Genomic DNA, 14364 nt, shown 5'->3' with positions numbered 1-14364 from the left:
TTTTGGCTTCTCAAATATCTAATCTTCTCAAAGTCTTCACATATTTCTGAATCCAAAACTGTTTCAGAGCAAATATCTTGGCCATCCAAGTTACACAATTTTTTATTTCACTTTGTAAAGATTTTTTTTTTTAATCTCAATTGACCACTGGTAATATCAGGAACTACCCATTCCTATTGTCAAAAGGATTTCTGGGGCTTTATTTCATGTCTGGAAGTAAATTAGTGTAATTCAATTAGAGTTAACATTATTTTCTTAATCCACAGAAGGAATGTGTTTGAAGTAATGACAATGGAGGTAATGGGTAGAGATATCTGGTATGTTTCAAACATTATTTGAAGTTTTCACATAGAATTATCATCTCTACTTTTTTTCTTTTCTTTTCTTTTCTAGACAGGGTTTCTCTGTGTAGCTTTACACCTTTCTTGGAACTGGAACTCACAGAGATCTGCCTGCCTCTGCCTCCCAAGTGCTGGGATTAAAGGTGTGTGCCACCACTGCCCAGCAACACCTCTACTTATTAACAGCTGTTGTGGGGTGTGGAGAGTGAAGGAAGGCCTACTGTATGCTGTTGATATGGGCACAACCATGGTAAGAATTCCATTAGCCTTAGGCTCAAAGGTTGGCAAAGCCTTCCTCTGGAGATAAAGAGAGTGTTGGTGGTGTGTGCAGAAAACGTCCACCATAGCTTCTTCTTAGAGATGTATACCACCTGAAGGCCAGCCCACTAGAGAGTCTGTTCCTACAGAGACCACTAAATCTGCCCCCTAGATCCAGCTATTTACCACAAACACTGCCTCCTTGCTCATCTGTATGTAATAACCCTGCCTCCCTGTTCAGCTGTATGCAACCTACCCGCCTCTCTGTTCAACTCTATCTAATAAAACATGCTGAGCTTCCAGGGTACTAGGGTTTCTCCAGCTGAGAGCCCAGTCCACTGGACTGCAGGTAATTCTGTCAGTGCCCGTGTATGTGCATCTTTTCTTCATTCCTTTGCTACCCAGTCTGGTCCATCCCTGGAGGACAAGGCAGTGTGGCAGAGCCTGAGAGGCACAGCATAAAGACCCTTAGAATGTAAGCTACACAAGGTAGAGACTTTGGTACTGGCATGTAACAGGAACTCAAAATATTCCTGAGCTGATACCTTCCTCTAGCTCCATCTTCTTAAGTCCTTATGAAGTATTCAAATACAGTGTGATCAGGACAGGACAGGTGTCTGGGTCTGGAGACCATGTCCTCACTTACAGATCAATGAAAGAATGCAGGATTTGGGTAACAACAAGCAGGATGAAGTGTGACCACAGGACAGGCGATTCTGTGGGGTATCAGCTATGGCAGCTGCTGGAATCTATATTGCGTAAGGATTTCATTAATTTATGTTCCTTTCTGGACCCAAAGAACTGGGGCCAGATTAGTAGTAGACTCTGGGATAAAGAAAGCATCCATCACAGATCCATGGAGGTATTTTTGCTGCCAAGCAATCCTATAAGGGATGAACACATTCCCATATAGAGAGAACCCAGCGTTACTGTGAATGTTTAAGATTTAAATGCAATTTGTATGAAACAATCCCAGTTCTGTGGCTGAAGAAAACAATGCTCAGTCCCTGGTTCTCTGCACACATTCAAGCCAACAGTCAGGCTGCAGAGGCAAGTATCCTCCTCGAAAGCACCAAACCTCACCTTACACCAAACCATCCCCATCCTTGCATCCAGCAAGACCACAGGGGCTAGAGAATTTTAGAAAAACAACAGCCATGCTCTCATTACTGATGACTCTGGAAAAGGGCCAATGGTCATGACACCACAGCATAACACTTAGATCAAGTAAATATTGATTTAGTAAACCTTTCTTAAGTGTAAAGGTTCAACTGATGCAACAACCCATTTCAGCCAGCTGTTTACCTGTGTAATTTCCCTTCACTCCCTGTTCCCCTCTATTCTGGTGGTGTGTTTAACTCAAAAGAGCAGGCATTGATTGCCCTTACCCATGGCTCTGCCAGTGTACCCACCCAGGAGACAGGGAACCATTTCTCCAAAGATAAGAAGAAAATGCTCTATCATTTACTCACTGGGTACAATTCATGTAGCATCTGGCACTGGGGTACCATCTAAACAAACTCTTGGTTTTTCGCTTGATTTTTTTTTTTCTTTCTTGCTAAGTATCCCAGCCTGTTCTGGAATGTATAACTTACCCTTCTGCTTCTGTCTCTTGCCCTGGTTTATGAAGTGCTAGGAATCAGATCCAGATCTTTGTGCATGTTAGGCAAGCCCTTTATTCACTGAGTCACATCCCAGCTTGAACATTTTATCTCGAGACAGGGTTTTACTAAGGTGACCAGGCTGATCTTGAACTCATGACCCTCCTGTCTCTCAACCTTCCCATTTGCTGGACTTACAGGCTTAGTGGCACTGAGTCCTTTACAACTGTTTATCAGTCACTGCTCCCAGCGTGCACTGTATGTTTTAGGACACAGAGTATTTTCTATGTTAACTGGTCTCTGGTTCATTTTAGTTCCACAAATTCCTTACTATATTGCATAAGGATTTCTTCATTTATCTTCCTTTCTGGACCCAAAGAACTGGGGCCAGATTAGTAGTAGACTCTGGGATAAAGAAAGCACCCATTACAGATGCATGGAGGTATTTTTGCTGCCAAGCAATCCTACAAGGGATGAACACATTCCCATATAGAGAGAACCCAGCATTACTGTGAATGTTTAATATTTAAATGCAATTTGTATTAAACAATCCCAGGAGTTCCTCACCCCATGGTGTTCACTACTACACGGACAAAACATCCTGAGATATCTTTTTAAACCTTTTAAATCTTGGAAAAACAGCCGGCAAGATTTTTAATCTGTGTGTATGAATAAAAGTTTGAAAGGCTTGCTTTGTTTTTGTTCTTGAGACATTAGGGCAACTTTGTAACTACAAAGTGCCCTCCAAAGATTAGCGTGAGAATGAGAACCAATTAGATGGCATGCTGTTGCATGGGAATGCAAAATGGTACCACCTCTCTGGAAAACAGTATTGCAAACTAAAAGAAAAAATAAAAAGCAGAATTACCACATGATGCAGCAGTTTTATTTCCAGGCACACAGCTAAAAGACAGCAGGGTCTCCAGGAAACAGGTACATGTCTGTGCTCATGGATGCATTATTCACAATAGGCAGACAGTAGAAGAGACCCTAATGTTAACAGGTGTATAAAAGGATAAATACAATGAGGAGAATTAATATCATGAAATAATAATACTCAGCTATATAAAGGAAGCAAATTCTAGGAGCTCACCTGGTAGCATGCTGCTTGAAAGCTTAAGGATTGAGTTTGATTCCAAGACCTATGTAAAAACGTGGTGTGGTAGCACACACATGTAATCATAGTGCTGGGGAGGCAGAGACATGTGGATCCCCAGGGTTTCCTGGCCTTACCTACATAGTTAGCTTGAGGCCAGTCAGAGACTCTCTCAAACAAACTGGACAGCCTAGGGAATGACAGCTGGCTTCCACATGAACTAACACACCAGAAAGCACACTCATACACATGTCCCCTCATGCAAAGGGGACAAATTCTGACACACAGTAAAACATGAATGAACCTTTAGGACACTCTGCTAAATAAAACAATCCAGTCACAAAGGACAAGTAAATTTCTTCTTACACATTCATAGGATGGTGGTTACCACCCCACCCCAGGGATATAGTTCCCCCCCCCTCTTTTTTTTCAGGATTCAAAAGCACTGGAAAACTATTTAGCACCACTGTGAATGTACTTAACAATACTGAATTGGATACTTAAAAAAAAAAAAAAACTTCAGATAGCCAATTTTATATTATTTTTATAAAATTGTAGTATCACAAAATTAAAAGTCAACACACACACACACACACACACACACACACACACACACACAAACTTAAAACTTTTAAAATTTACCTTTAAGCTAGCAATCCAAAGATTCTTAAATGAGGTGATTTCCTCTAAGGACAATAGATTATTTTGTGAAATTAATAGGTGCACATGCCACAGCTTGTCATTAGGCAACTTTCAGAAAGAACACAGTTTTCAGTGACCAGTATGAGTTCTCACTCTAACTTTGAGCTTTCAAGATCTAAGCTGGAATGAGATTCCCCTCCCCCAAAGCATTAAGCAGGTCTGATGTCTTGCATCAGTAGGTCTCTATGAAGTGCATGCTGTCCTTGAAAAACTGACAAAAATAGAGCCTGTTCACTAGACACATAATGATTAACACTTCAGAGACTGGGTACACACAATGCAAAGGTAAGCCAGTGAATGCTTTCAGGTCTGTAGAGAATTGCAACAGTAACAAATATAGCAACAGGAGAAAAGAGTTCAACCCTTGGGAACTGTTACTCTACATGAATTCTTTACTCACAGAAGCACTCAAACTGATAACCAAGAGAGAACTGGGAAAGTCCACCACTAACTCTTTCCTGAGTAACCAGAGATCTGCCTCACAAAGTTAACACAATGGCATAGGCTGATGGAGACAGAAGCTTTCTAAACGGTTAAATATACCCTGCTCCCATGTTATATTCTTACAAAGGCTGTCCATGATGCCAGAGTCAGCATTTACAGTCAAGATTGAGGAAAACAGTGGAGAGAAAACAGAGGGAGGAGGGATAAGCAGATGATGAGCACAGGATCCTTACACACCAGTACATTCCCTAGAGCCTGTGCCTCCTCCATGATCGTAGAAAACACAATCTATTTTTAAAAGATTGATTTATTATGTAGACAGTATTCTGACTGCATGTATGCCTGAGCACCAGAAGAGAGCACCAGATCTCATTACAGATAGTTGTGAGCCACCATGTGGTTGCTGGAACTGAACTCAGAACCTCTGGAAGAAGCAGAGCTCTTAACCTCTGAGCCATTTCTTCAGGCCAAGGATAATAGATTAATAGGGGACACCCAGAGAGAGTCCACACAAGATCCAGCATTTCAGCTCAGACACTAGTGAGCATTAGGCTTGGGTTTAGCTAGCTACTCATTTAATTTTGAAGGAGGAGAAGGGGGAAGAAGGGAACCACATGGGTCCTGATGTCAGCACTTCACACATCATAAACCATCAGGAATGTCCCAGCTAGACACCAGGACCTCTAATGCAAGAGTGGCATCAAGTGCAATGTGTTTAGAAGGATCACAGCAGGGAGGGGAAATCTTAAGGAATAGCAAACAGGGAGAGACAGGCCTCTTGCTCCTTCAGAGTAGTAACTTAAACAGTCTTGTGAAGTTCTAACTACCCCTGTCCCCCAGGCACTGGAGTAAAGAGCTGGAAAAACCAATACTGCAGTGGTGGATATGGATATCAAAACAGATACAGATACCCTCAACCATTTGTTACCTTTAAATATGAAAACGTTGACATTTACGGTAGCCGTTTAGAAATGTGATTGCTTTCAGCTACATCTGCACAGACATCCCAGAGTCAGCTCACATTTACACTGTACATAGACCTATGAAGAATAGCCAGGCATGACTCTGCTTGACAAGAAATGTAAGAGAGATGATTCTGAGCCAGCAACCTGGTAATTCACTAATGCTGGCAAGCAATATGGAACATTTCATCTTTAAAGATGTACAAATCTGGCAGGGTGATGGTGGTGCATACCTTTAATTCCAGCACTCAGGAGGCAGAGGCAGGCAGGTCTCTGGTGAGTTTGAGGCCAGCCTGGTCTACAGAGCAAGTTCTAGGACAGCCAGGGCTACACAGAAAAACTCTGTCTCAAAAACAAAAAATAAAAGATATGCAAATCTCAGTTCAGTAAGTAATTACTGTAGATGAGACTTCTTAAAGCATTATTCTATACAATCATTTTACTGAGGACAAAAAGAGAAATGAATAGCATTTTTTGCATCCCTTTTTCCTCCTTTACTTTTATACTTAATTCAATGAAATGACTTTCCCACCAACTCTTGAAAAGAGCCTAAATTCTGATTCAAGCAAACAAATGAGAAATGGAACCATAGTTCACTCAACCCTGTTTATTCCCTGGACGTAACATATAATGCATTAAGAGTCTATGTTATAAAATAAAGGCTCATTCTTAAAGTAGAAAATTCAAAAATGTTATTACTCTTATTACCAAAGAAGACAGTTGGTGTTCCTACTCCCTTCTAGAAGAACTACTCCACTTCAGGAACATCAATTTTGTTTAGGGGAAACAGAGGCTTACTCTGTAGCCTAGGCTAGCCTTGGGTTCAAAATCCTCCTGCCTCAGCCTCCTCAATGCTGGTGTTACAGGACAATGCCACCACAACCTGCACTTTGGGAATATTTCTCATTGCACCCTAAGGTGCCACCACCGCCTGTAGCTTTCACCACTGCATACCATGAAAGCTGAACACTACGAAAGGGCAGAAAAAATAGGTTAACTATACTAAATACTTTTAAATTGTGTGGAGACAGAGGGGACTTGACACAGGGTTTTCTGCAGCTGACCTTGAACTCCTGACTTTCCTGTCTCTACTTCCCAAACCCTGAGACTCTACATGCCCACACCATACAATTTAAAAATCTCTGCAAAAAGTAACTTAGTACAACTTCTGGTAGTTCATTGAGATAATTGATCACATTTAGTGGTAGAGAAGGCATGGAAAAATACCTAGAGGCAGAAAAACAGAAGCATATTCCAAATACTTTACAAGGATAACTTTTAAGGTGACAGTGCTGGGCTATTGGCTCTTCATATCTCTCCTGTAATCTGTAGCCGGGGAAAAAGATCCAAACAATGTAAATATGCTGTTCATTATGCAGAAAGTTCATATGATCCATTTCAGTGAGGCCAATATGCAGTATCAACAGAAATTTTATGCAAAGTCTGCTCTTTTTTTTTGTTTGGGTCACTGAACTAAGTGCAAACCAGCTGTTACCTAGGAAAATCTGAAAACACAAAACTTCACACGGCTTTCTTCTTTTATTCTGAGCTAACACAAAAGCACTTACAAATAGCACTTGGCTCAGAAATGCCATTTGTAGGGGCTTTAGCTCACACTGACTTCAACGGTTTAGAACCCATACTGAAGATGTCTCCTTTTTTTTTTTTTCAGATTAAGCCTATATTTTTCATTTCCTTGTAAAGTATGCCATTTATTAAAATTGTTCACAGCCTCAAAATGCCACTCTACTAAAATATGCAAACATGTTAGGGTCTAAGAAAATTATAAATCTAAAAACTTTTAAGTGGGCATTGTAATTTGATTCCCATTTGCAAAGTTCTACACGAAGTGTGCATTTTAGCAATTTTTATAGTTTTCTTTCACGAAAACAAAATGGCCTGAAACAAACTGGCCCTCTCTTCCACATCTAAATTCTTAAGTTCTGCTCTGGATCCACTGTCTCAGTTTTCAGTGTTCTCTCTCTCTCAAGACCTTGATTTCTGAGCTTACAGGGCATTCTAAAATGTCATTCTCAGGCGCTCTCTTCCTTTACACATTTGTCTAGTGCTGTTTAGGACAGACGTGCCAGGAACTTATTAACTGTCCATGGGGAAGGATGCAAGAAATGGACACTGGGAAACTTCAGACATTTGTCACAAGACAGTTTTCAAGGTGCTGGAGAGTTTGGGATACAAAACCAACTACTACAATCATCTCTCACCAACCGCCTCTCCAGGCAGATAAGCCTTACTCAGGCACGAATCCTCTGAGAATACGGCTGTTTTGGAGAAGAAATGTTCAGTTTCAGGAGTTTCAGATGGCACCAGCCTAGGCTGTGTTTACACATCTAGTACTACAAATTGTATCAACACCCACTACTGTTCCTCAATGGCATGTAAATGCGCCCTGTGCTCTTTCCTTGATGAATAGCACACATACAAGACTTGTTCCCCCTACGTGAGCACTGGGCTACAAATGCAGTACATCAGAGGGCCTTTTCTTCCTCTCTTCCACCCCCTTAACCAAATATTACAAATCCTGACCACACAACCTCTGCAAAAAAAAAAAAAAAAAAAAAAAAAATGGACCTCAGCAGAGAAACTGACTGTAAATATCCCTCTCTGGGCTCAAGGCCATTGCTTCAGCACATTATTAAGCAAATGTAACCAGCAACTGCTACAAACTAGTCATTTGCTCCAGTCATTGTGTTCCTTCCCTGTTACTAGCATTTAGCTAAGCTCTGATTCAACAAGTTTACGAAATTCCAGAGATGTCCACAATTCCTACATTAGATGTACAATGAAACAGGAAGATGGATCTCAATGTCATTTCCAAGATGTTCCAACACTACATATCATTCTTACCCATTCTTGTTGGACCTGTTTACGGGTGTAATCACAACTATACAAATGAGGCGTTCTTTTGCTAAAACTGAATCAAATTCACTCCTTGGTCTGTAGGCATGCTGAAATCCATGAATCTGAGAATCTGGAGAATGGATTATGATGCTAGAGATTCGAGGGAAGTATAATACTTTTCACCGTGGCACAAAGAGGCAGGTCATACTTATGCTACTATGAAAAGTCTTCCTGCTACCTTGTATCAAGTTGATTTCTGGGGGAGGGGGGAGCCTGTTCCCAAACTCCAGGCTACTCAGTATAGTCCCGTCTGCTTTAATGATCACATTAATTATAGGGGATGGAAAAACCTTATCTTTTTACCAGATGATCTCACAGTGAACCCCCAACCGCTATTGCCCACCTTGGAATCTGTAGGTCATCTTAAAAGCATCAAGGAAGACAGAATGCATGACCAAGATTGCTCCATGCAGACTCAACAGAATCTCTCCAGGAACCTCCCCAAGCCATCAAGAGTGGCTTCTGTATTGTGGGATTCTCACCCCAACTTGTAGAAACTCTGTCTACTGGGTGGAAACAGAGACACTGAATGTCCAGAAATCTCACACAAGATGGTCAGGGATTGGCGCTCTTTTCTATAGAGAAAGGAACTGGGTGGGATAGGTAGAGAAAAACTTATCACAAAATATCTGTACGTCTCATCAGACATGTCACAAGCCACTGCTGTGAAGAGGTGCTAGCTGCTGTGGCCACGGGTTCTTCTTTCTTCCCCTGAATAAATGTTTCTTGAGTGGAAAGTAGCCCGCAAAGCAAAGTGCTTTATAGAGCCACCTAAAGCTTCAGAAACAGGTTCCTCCTAGTGGAATTCATTTCCAAGTTGATACAAACTATCAGGATTTGCCTGTTCTGCCTACCCCACGCCGGGCTGGGAACTGAAGGTGCTCCACAATGCTCAGCCTTGAATTTTCTTTTTTTTTTTTTTTTAAATCAGGACAACTACTAGTGCAAATCACAAACATTCTGTGAACTATTAGCTAAGCATAAATGTGGATGCACGGCGCACACACATATACACATGCAAACACACAGATATTAATGCGCAATAGATAAACTAATCTCTAGCGATGGAAAACTCCACACAGAATGTCTCCTAGGATATTCTTGGGATGGAAGTTGCAAAGCTTTATTCTAAGGGAATCCTGACCTGGGAAATTGCACTCAGTCATCTGGCTTAATATGTCATTATTAAATAGCACAAGTTTTACATAGTGGTAGAGGTAAATTTGGCGTGTCAACTTCAGAAACACATTGAGTTGCTTTCGTGTGGCGCAGACCTTCTATAAATTGGAAATAAAGGCTGGGGAGACCACCCGGAGGAGCCATGTGCTCTGCTGAAGCACACATTGTGGGTGACACCTAGATACCGCTGCCCAAGTATCTTCTTCAGTTTGTTTCTTGTTTCTGTTTGTTTTTTTAATAAAGAAATTGTATTGCATTTAGAAAATCTGTCCCAAATTCATATTAAATAAATACTGCTGGAATTGGAAAGATACTCTAATTTTTCCTTTTGGTTCAATGTTAAATAGCTATTAATTCTACCAGTGACTGGCACGTCATTGTTTTCCAAGGTGACAACATTAGCAGGTATGACAGCTAGTGCAAGAAATCCTCACAATCATGTCCCAATTCTGATCAAGGTATCAGCTCAAGCACCATTTTTCTCCCCACAAAAATTAAAACAAATAACACGTGAGTTTTAAGGTTTATTATCTGATGGTATTAAAAAAAAGGAAGAAAATGCCTGTTTTAAAGTGCAACAAATCCAAATTATCTTAACTATGAACATCCCTCCCACCCAGCAAAGCACTAGAATAAAGTGAGCGGCTTGACTCTGGTATTTCTCTGCATCCCTGGGTGACATGACATCAAGGTCTATATGCTGTGCCCACCACACGGACACTGGAAGGGCATCTCCACGGCCTGAGAACTGCCAAGAAGTGCCGCGACGTGCCATATTAGACATGGTAGGAAGACAACCAGAGTCTCAAAGCCAGCAAGAGTTCAGGAAAGAAGAAGATTTTCCCCACAGCAGGGGAGACAACCCGCAAGACCCAACAAGGGCCATAAGCTTCCCTTGTTATATATTGTTTAACAAGCATTTCTTAAATGAAATTTAGTCCTGGAGGAAAGGTCATGGGATATTCCCTCTCTATGCCGCAGATTCTCTGACCAGGGTCAGTTCTCTGAAGGGAGGGGCCAGCACACACAGCGCTATTCTAGCCTCCTAGCATGTGTAAGCATGCTCTTCATTTTTAAGCTTATTCCACAAATTTAAGTTTTATCTTTACCCCTCTACAGTCAGATAAGCATAAAGCACAAAAGAGAATACATGGCAGCCTCTAGCTTGACGTGCCAGCCACAGATGAATGAAGCCCGTCGTTAAGAAAACCCAAGGTTTCTAACAACATATTGCATCCACATCCACCCAGTACAATGAAGAAGCCCAGCTCTCTAAGGGCAGAGATCCAAACTGAAAGGTGCAATAAGAATGGAGAAGCCACATGACCGACCCACACTTTCAAAGCTAGTCTTTTCGGAAAAAAGCCACATTAACTGAGATAGCTTTTTTAAGTTGATACTAACCAAACCATACTTACCAGTCAGAATGTTGTCATCCGGGCAGGGCAAGTCTTCAGAAATGACCCCTGTGGTCTAAAAGTGTCTCTAAGTATGTGAAAAACAATAGTATTCTGTCTGCCCCCACAGATTAGCACAGAACAGTTAGTTACATTTACTGAGTCAGACAAGAAAAATGAATAAAAGGAGCTGGGATTGTCTTGACTGGCTGCCACCTGCTGGAAATGAATCTTTACTGGGTTCGATTCTTACAAAGTAGCACTCACAGTTCCACTTCTAAGGCAAAAGCCAGAAAAACAAGTAAAAGGATGCATGAGCAGATCAACGTAAATTTGTTGCTATCTGTGAAACAAAAGTACCCAGCATGCATGCTTTTGATAACCAAATAGCAGCACCATCTTCCTATGTCATGGTGTTTGAGGGCACACAGCACCGAAGCCATGTGCTGAGATTTGTTACTGCCATACAGTTGACAACAAACCATTCTTAAAATCCAGCAAGGAGGAGTTTCCCACGTGCAAAAATGATTACAGAATCCCTCCGTGGTGGCAGTCATTAGTTTGGGGTCACCCAATGCCTGGTGTACTGCAGAAACCCAATACGCTTTCAGTGAGGGTATGAAAGCATTAGAAGACAGACAAAATGTGTTTTCTCAGTTGTTGGAATCACTGCTGTCTATTTTACAATAAAGACACGCTGAGCAGGTGTTAGGTCACACTAGGTGAGGGCATAGAACAATTATTGAAATAGAAAACCACAAAAGGAAGCGCTTCATGGGTTTCTGTTATTGCTCAAAGTTTTATTGACATAGTTCTGGATATTTTCATAACGGTTCAGAAGCAGTTAAACATTTAAATTTGCTAAGGTGTTTGATAAACATAATGAGAATGAGGTCGTACAGCTCCCATGGCCTGTCAGACCTATGGAGAAGCATTCCTTTGGCACACAGCATCAAACACGAAAGCTTAGAAACACATTCAACTGAAAATTTTCCTTTTGTTCTAAATATTTGGCACACACGAAGTCATCTATTGAGAAACCAGACTTCAAGATCATGTCCCTACTATGTCTGGGGGGAAATGAAGCAAACAGCAGCGTGAGGGTGTTTTCAGAATTCTGTTCTGAAAGCTGCCTCTGAAAGGCAACGAGATAAAACCAGGAGATGGCTCTGAACACCCCCCCCCCCCCCCACACACACACCAGGAGCAACCAAATAAAAACTCATTAGCTGGCTTAGACATGTTACCAGAGCAATCCTTCAGGGAAGATTATTTGGAAAAAGAAGAACTAGCCACTTAGGAGGAGGGTCCCTGGCTAAAAGTGAGAAGAAGTAACACTGACTTGAACTAGAAGATAGGAGAAGAACACGAAAGGCTGGCACTGAGCCACCTAGGAGGCAGAGGAGGCAAATACCTCTGTGAAGGTAAGTGGCTTGTAGTGAAGAAACGCTACGCCAGCTTTAAAACCCTCCAGACACGTGTGTTCGAGGGACCCACAGCAACCATGTTGCCCTCCTGGCTGTCCCTCTTCCCAGGCTCTTAATTAACTCTAAGCCTTGTGATAAAAACTGGAGACGGAATCAAAAGGGCTTTGCTGACCCCATGAAGATCAGGAGTCTGCAAACTGAATCTCTGCAGACACCATGAAGCCCTAGCGTGGTTGATCTTCAAGGCTGGGACACAGCTCAAAAGGAACGTTAAAAATGTCTTAAGGAAAATGACCCTCACTCATCGAGAGACAGAGGGAAAGAGAGCGGGGAGCAAAGGAGGTATATGTCATGCTGCCTCCACGATTCACTCCTGGGCAGTTGCCAACTAGCAACGTTTGAGCGTAAGGGAAAAAAAATGTTTTGAACGGGTGTATCATTTCTTCATGCAACTTTGGTGCAATGAGAAGGAAAAAAAAATCATAAAAGTAGGATATTCTCCACCTGTACAGCCCCTAGCCAGAGACAACAAAATGTTCCTCTTCACTGAGAAGATAAATATTAATATGGAGGTAGAAAAGAAAAATAAGTTTTAAAAGAATGAAGTGTTAGCCCAGACACATTTAACTGCACGGCCCAAGCCCTAGAATCTGATAGCTCCATTCTGGCAAAGAACGGATCCACACGGATCTAATTCTTCAGTCCCGAAGGAGTCATGACCTAAAGATCTTTGAAGACAATTTTACGGCGTTTAAAGTTCGAGCCGGATTAACTCTTTTACTTCTGGCATGCAGGCAGTTTCCACTTTGAGAGCCATCTATGACCGTTCGACTTCTGTTGAGCGTATTATTCCTTTGAAATAACTTCAGGATTGCCTTACACCGCGTACTGCATATATGCGGCAACAGAAGGCGGAATAGACAGAGCTACAACCTGAAGCGATGGTCTTAAGGCAATCGAGACTGAAGGCTTCGTGAAACAGTATAAAACACATAGACCAACTCAAGCGCTTAATACTGCACCCATTTACTTTAAAACATTAATACAGACCCCCACCCCCACCCCCACCCCATTCCAAGTGGGTCATTTTACCTGTCTTACAGATCCAGAGCAGGATGGGAAAAGACTTCTAGCGAGCCAAGCCTTGTTCCAAATTTAAACCAAGAATCCCAAGGGAGTGAAAGGCGACTTCGGGGGACCACTCCGCATGGAGGGTGTGGAGGCAGGCTGCCCTCTCGGAGAGAGAGATACTGAGGGTCCTCCAGAACTAAAGTGACTATGGACACTCGCGGAGTCCCAGTGTCGGGCCCTACCCCAAGTTCTACGACCCGCGTGGCCGCTGTGGATCGTGCACGCCTCGAGTGTGCCAGTGAACCAGCGGCCCCGGCGGTCGACAAGAGGAGGAGGGTGGCAGCCGAGGGTGCAGCCCGGAGGACGAGAGCCCGAGGCTGCAGCCCCTGCCCGCAGGACAACCCCCCCCCTCCCCGATGCTAGGCCGTCTCCGGGCAGCTGCGCGCAGCTGGAAGCGGCCTGGACGCCCGCGCCCCACCGCTTCCCCTCTGGCCCTGCGCGCTCTCTTCTGCAACTTACTGGGGCAGCGCCCGGGACCGCGCGACGGGGACGGGGACGGGGACCGGCGAACGACCGGCTGCAGTGCGCTGGGGATCCCAAGCTGGAGAAGGCTAGAGGAGCCGCCGCCGCTACCTTCCAGGTCGGCGCAGACAGAAGCTCCCACCGCCGCGCTGCAGAAGGCGGGCTGGGCACGTGGGCGCCCCACTGAGTAGAGGCGGAGGGGCGGGGCAAGGGCGGAGGGGCGGGGCTAGAGGCGGGGCCGCCCCCGCCCCGCCCCTCCCTCGTGCTCGCGACCCCCGCCCGGAGCGCGTGCCGCGGCCGCGCGCCCGAGCCCCAGGAAGGCGGTGTCCCGCTCCGCGCCTCTGTATGGCCAGGGCCAGGGCCAGGGCCAGGGCGCGCGCACACGTGGTTCTGCGCCTGCTGGGTGGGTGGGTGGGTGGGCGTGGGTCGGAAAAGGCTAGGGCTT

At 43.6% G+C, this 14364-nt stretch overlaps 1 protein-coding gene across 2 annotated transcripts in view; it reads right to left on the bottom strand.

Moving 5' to 3' along the window:
- Slc7a2 (solute carrier family 7 member 2) overlaps positions 1-14091 on the bottom strand; it is a 55926-nt gene extending 41835 nt beyond the window's left edge. The window contains exon 1 of one of the 2 annotated variants that reach the window (XM_036166472.1): positions 13917-14091. The gene's annotated coding sequence lies outside the window, so the exon portion shown is untranslated. Of the gene's footprint in view, positions 1-13418; positions 13727-13916 lie in introns of those variants that run through there. The other variant, XM_036166473.1, reaches the window with a different exon arrangement.
- Positions 14092-14364: the final 273 nt, after the last annotated feature.

The sequence above is a fragment of the Onychomys torridus genome, chromosome 17 (assembly GCF_903995425.1).
Source record: "Onychomys torridus chromosome 17, mOncTor1.1, whole genome shotgun sequence".
Lineage (NCBI taxonomy): Eukaryota > Metazoa > Chordata > Mammalia > Rodentia > Cricetidae > Onychomys > Onychomys torridus.
This window is presented reverse-complemented; position numbering and strand designations above follow the sequence as displayed.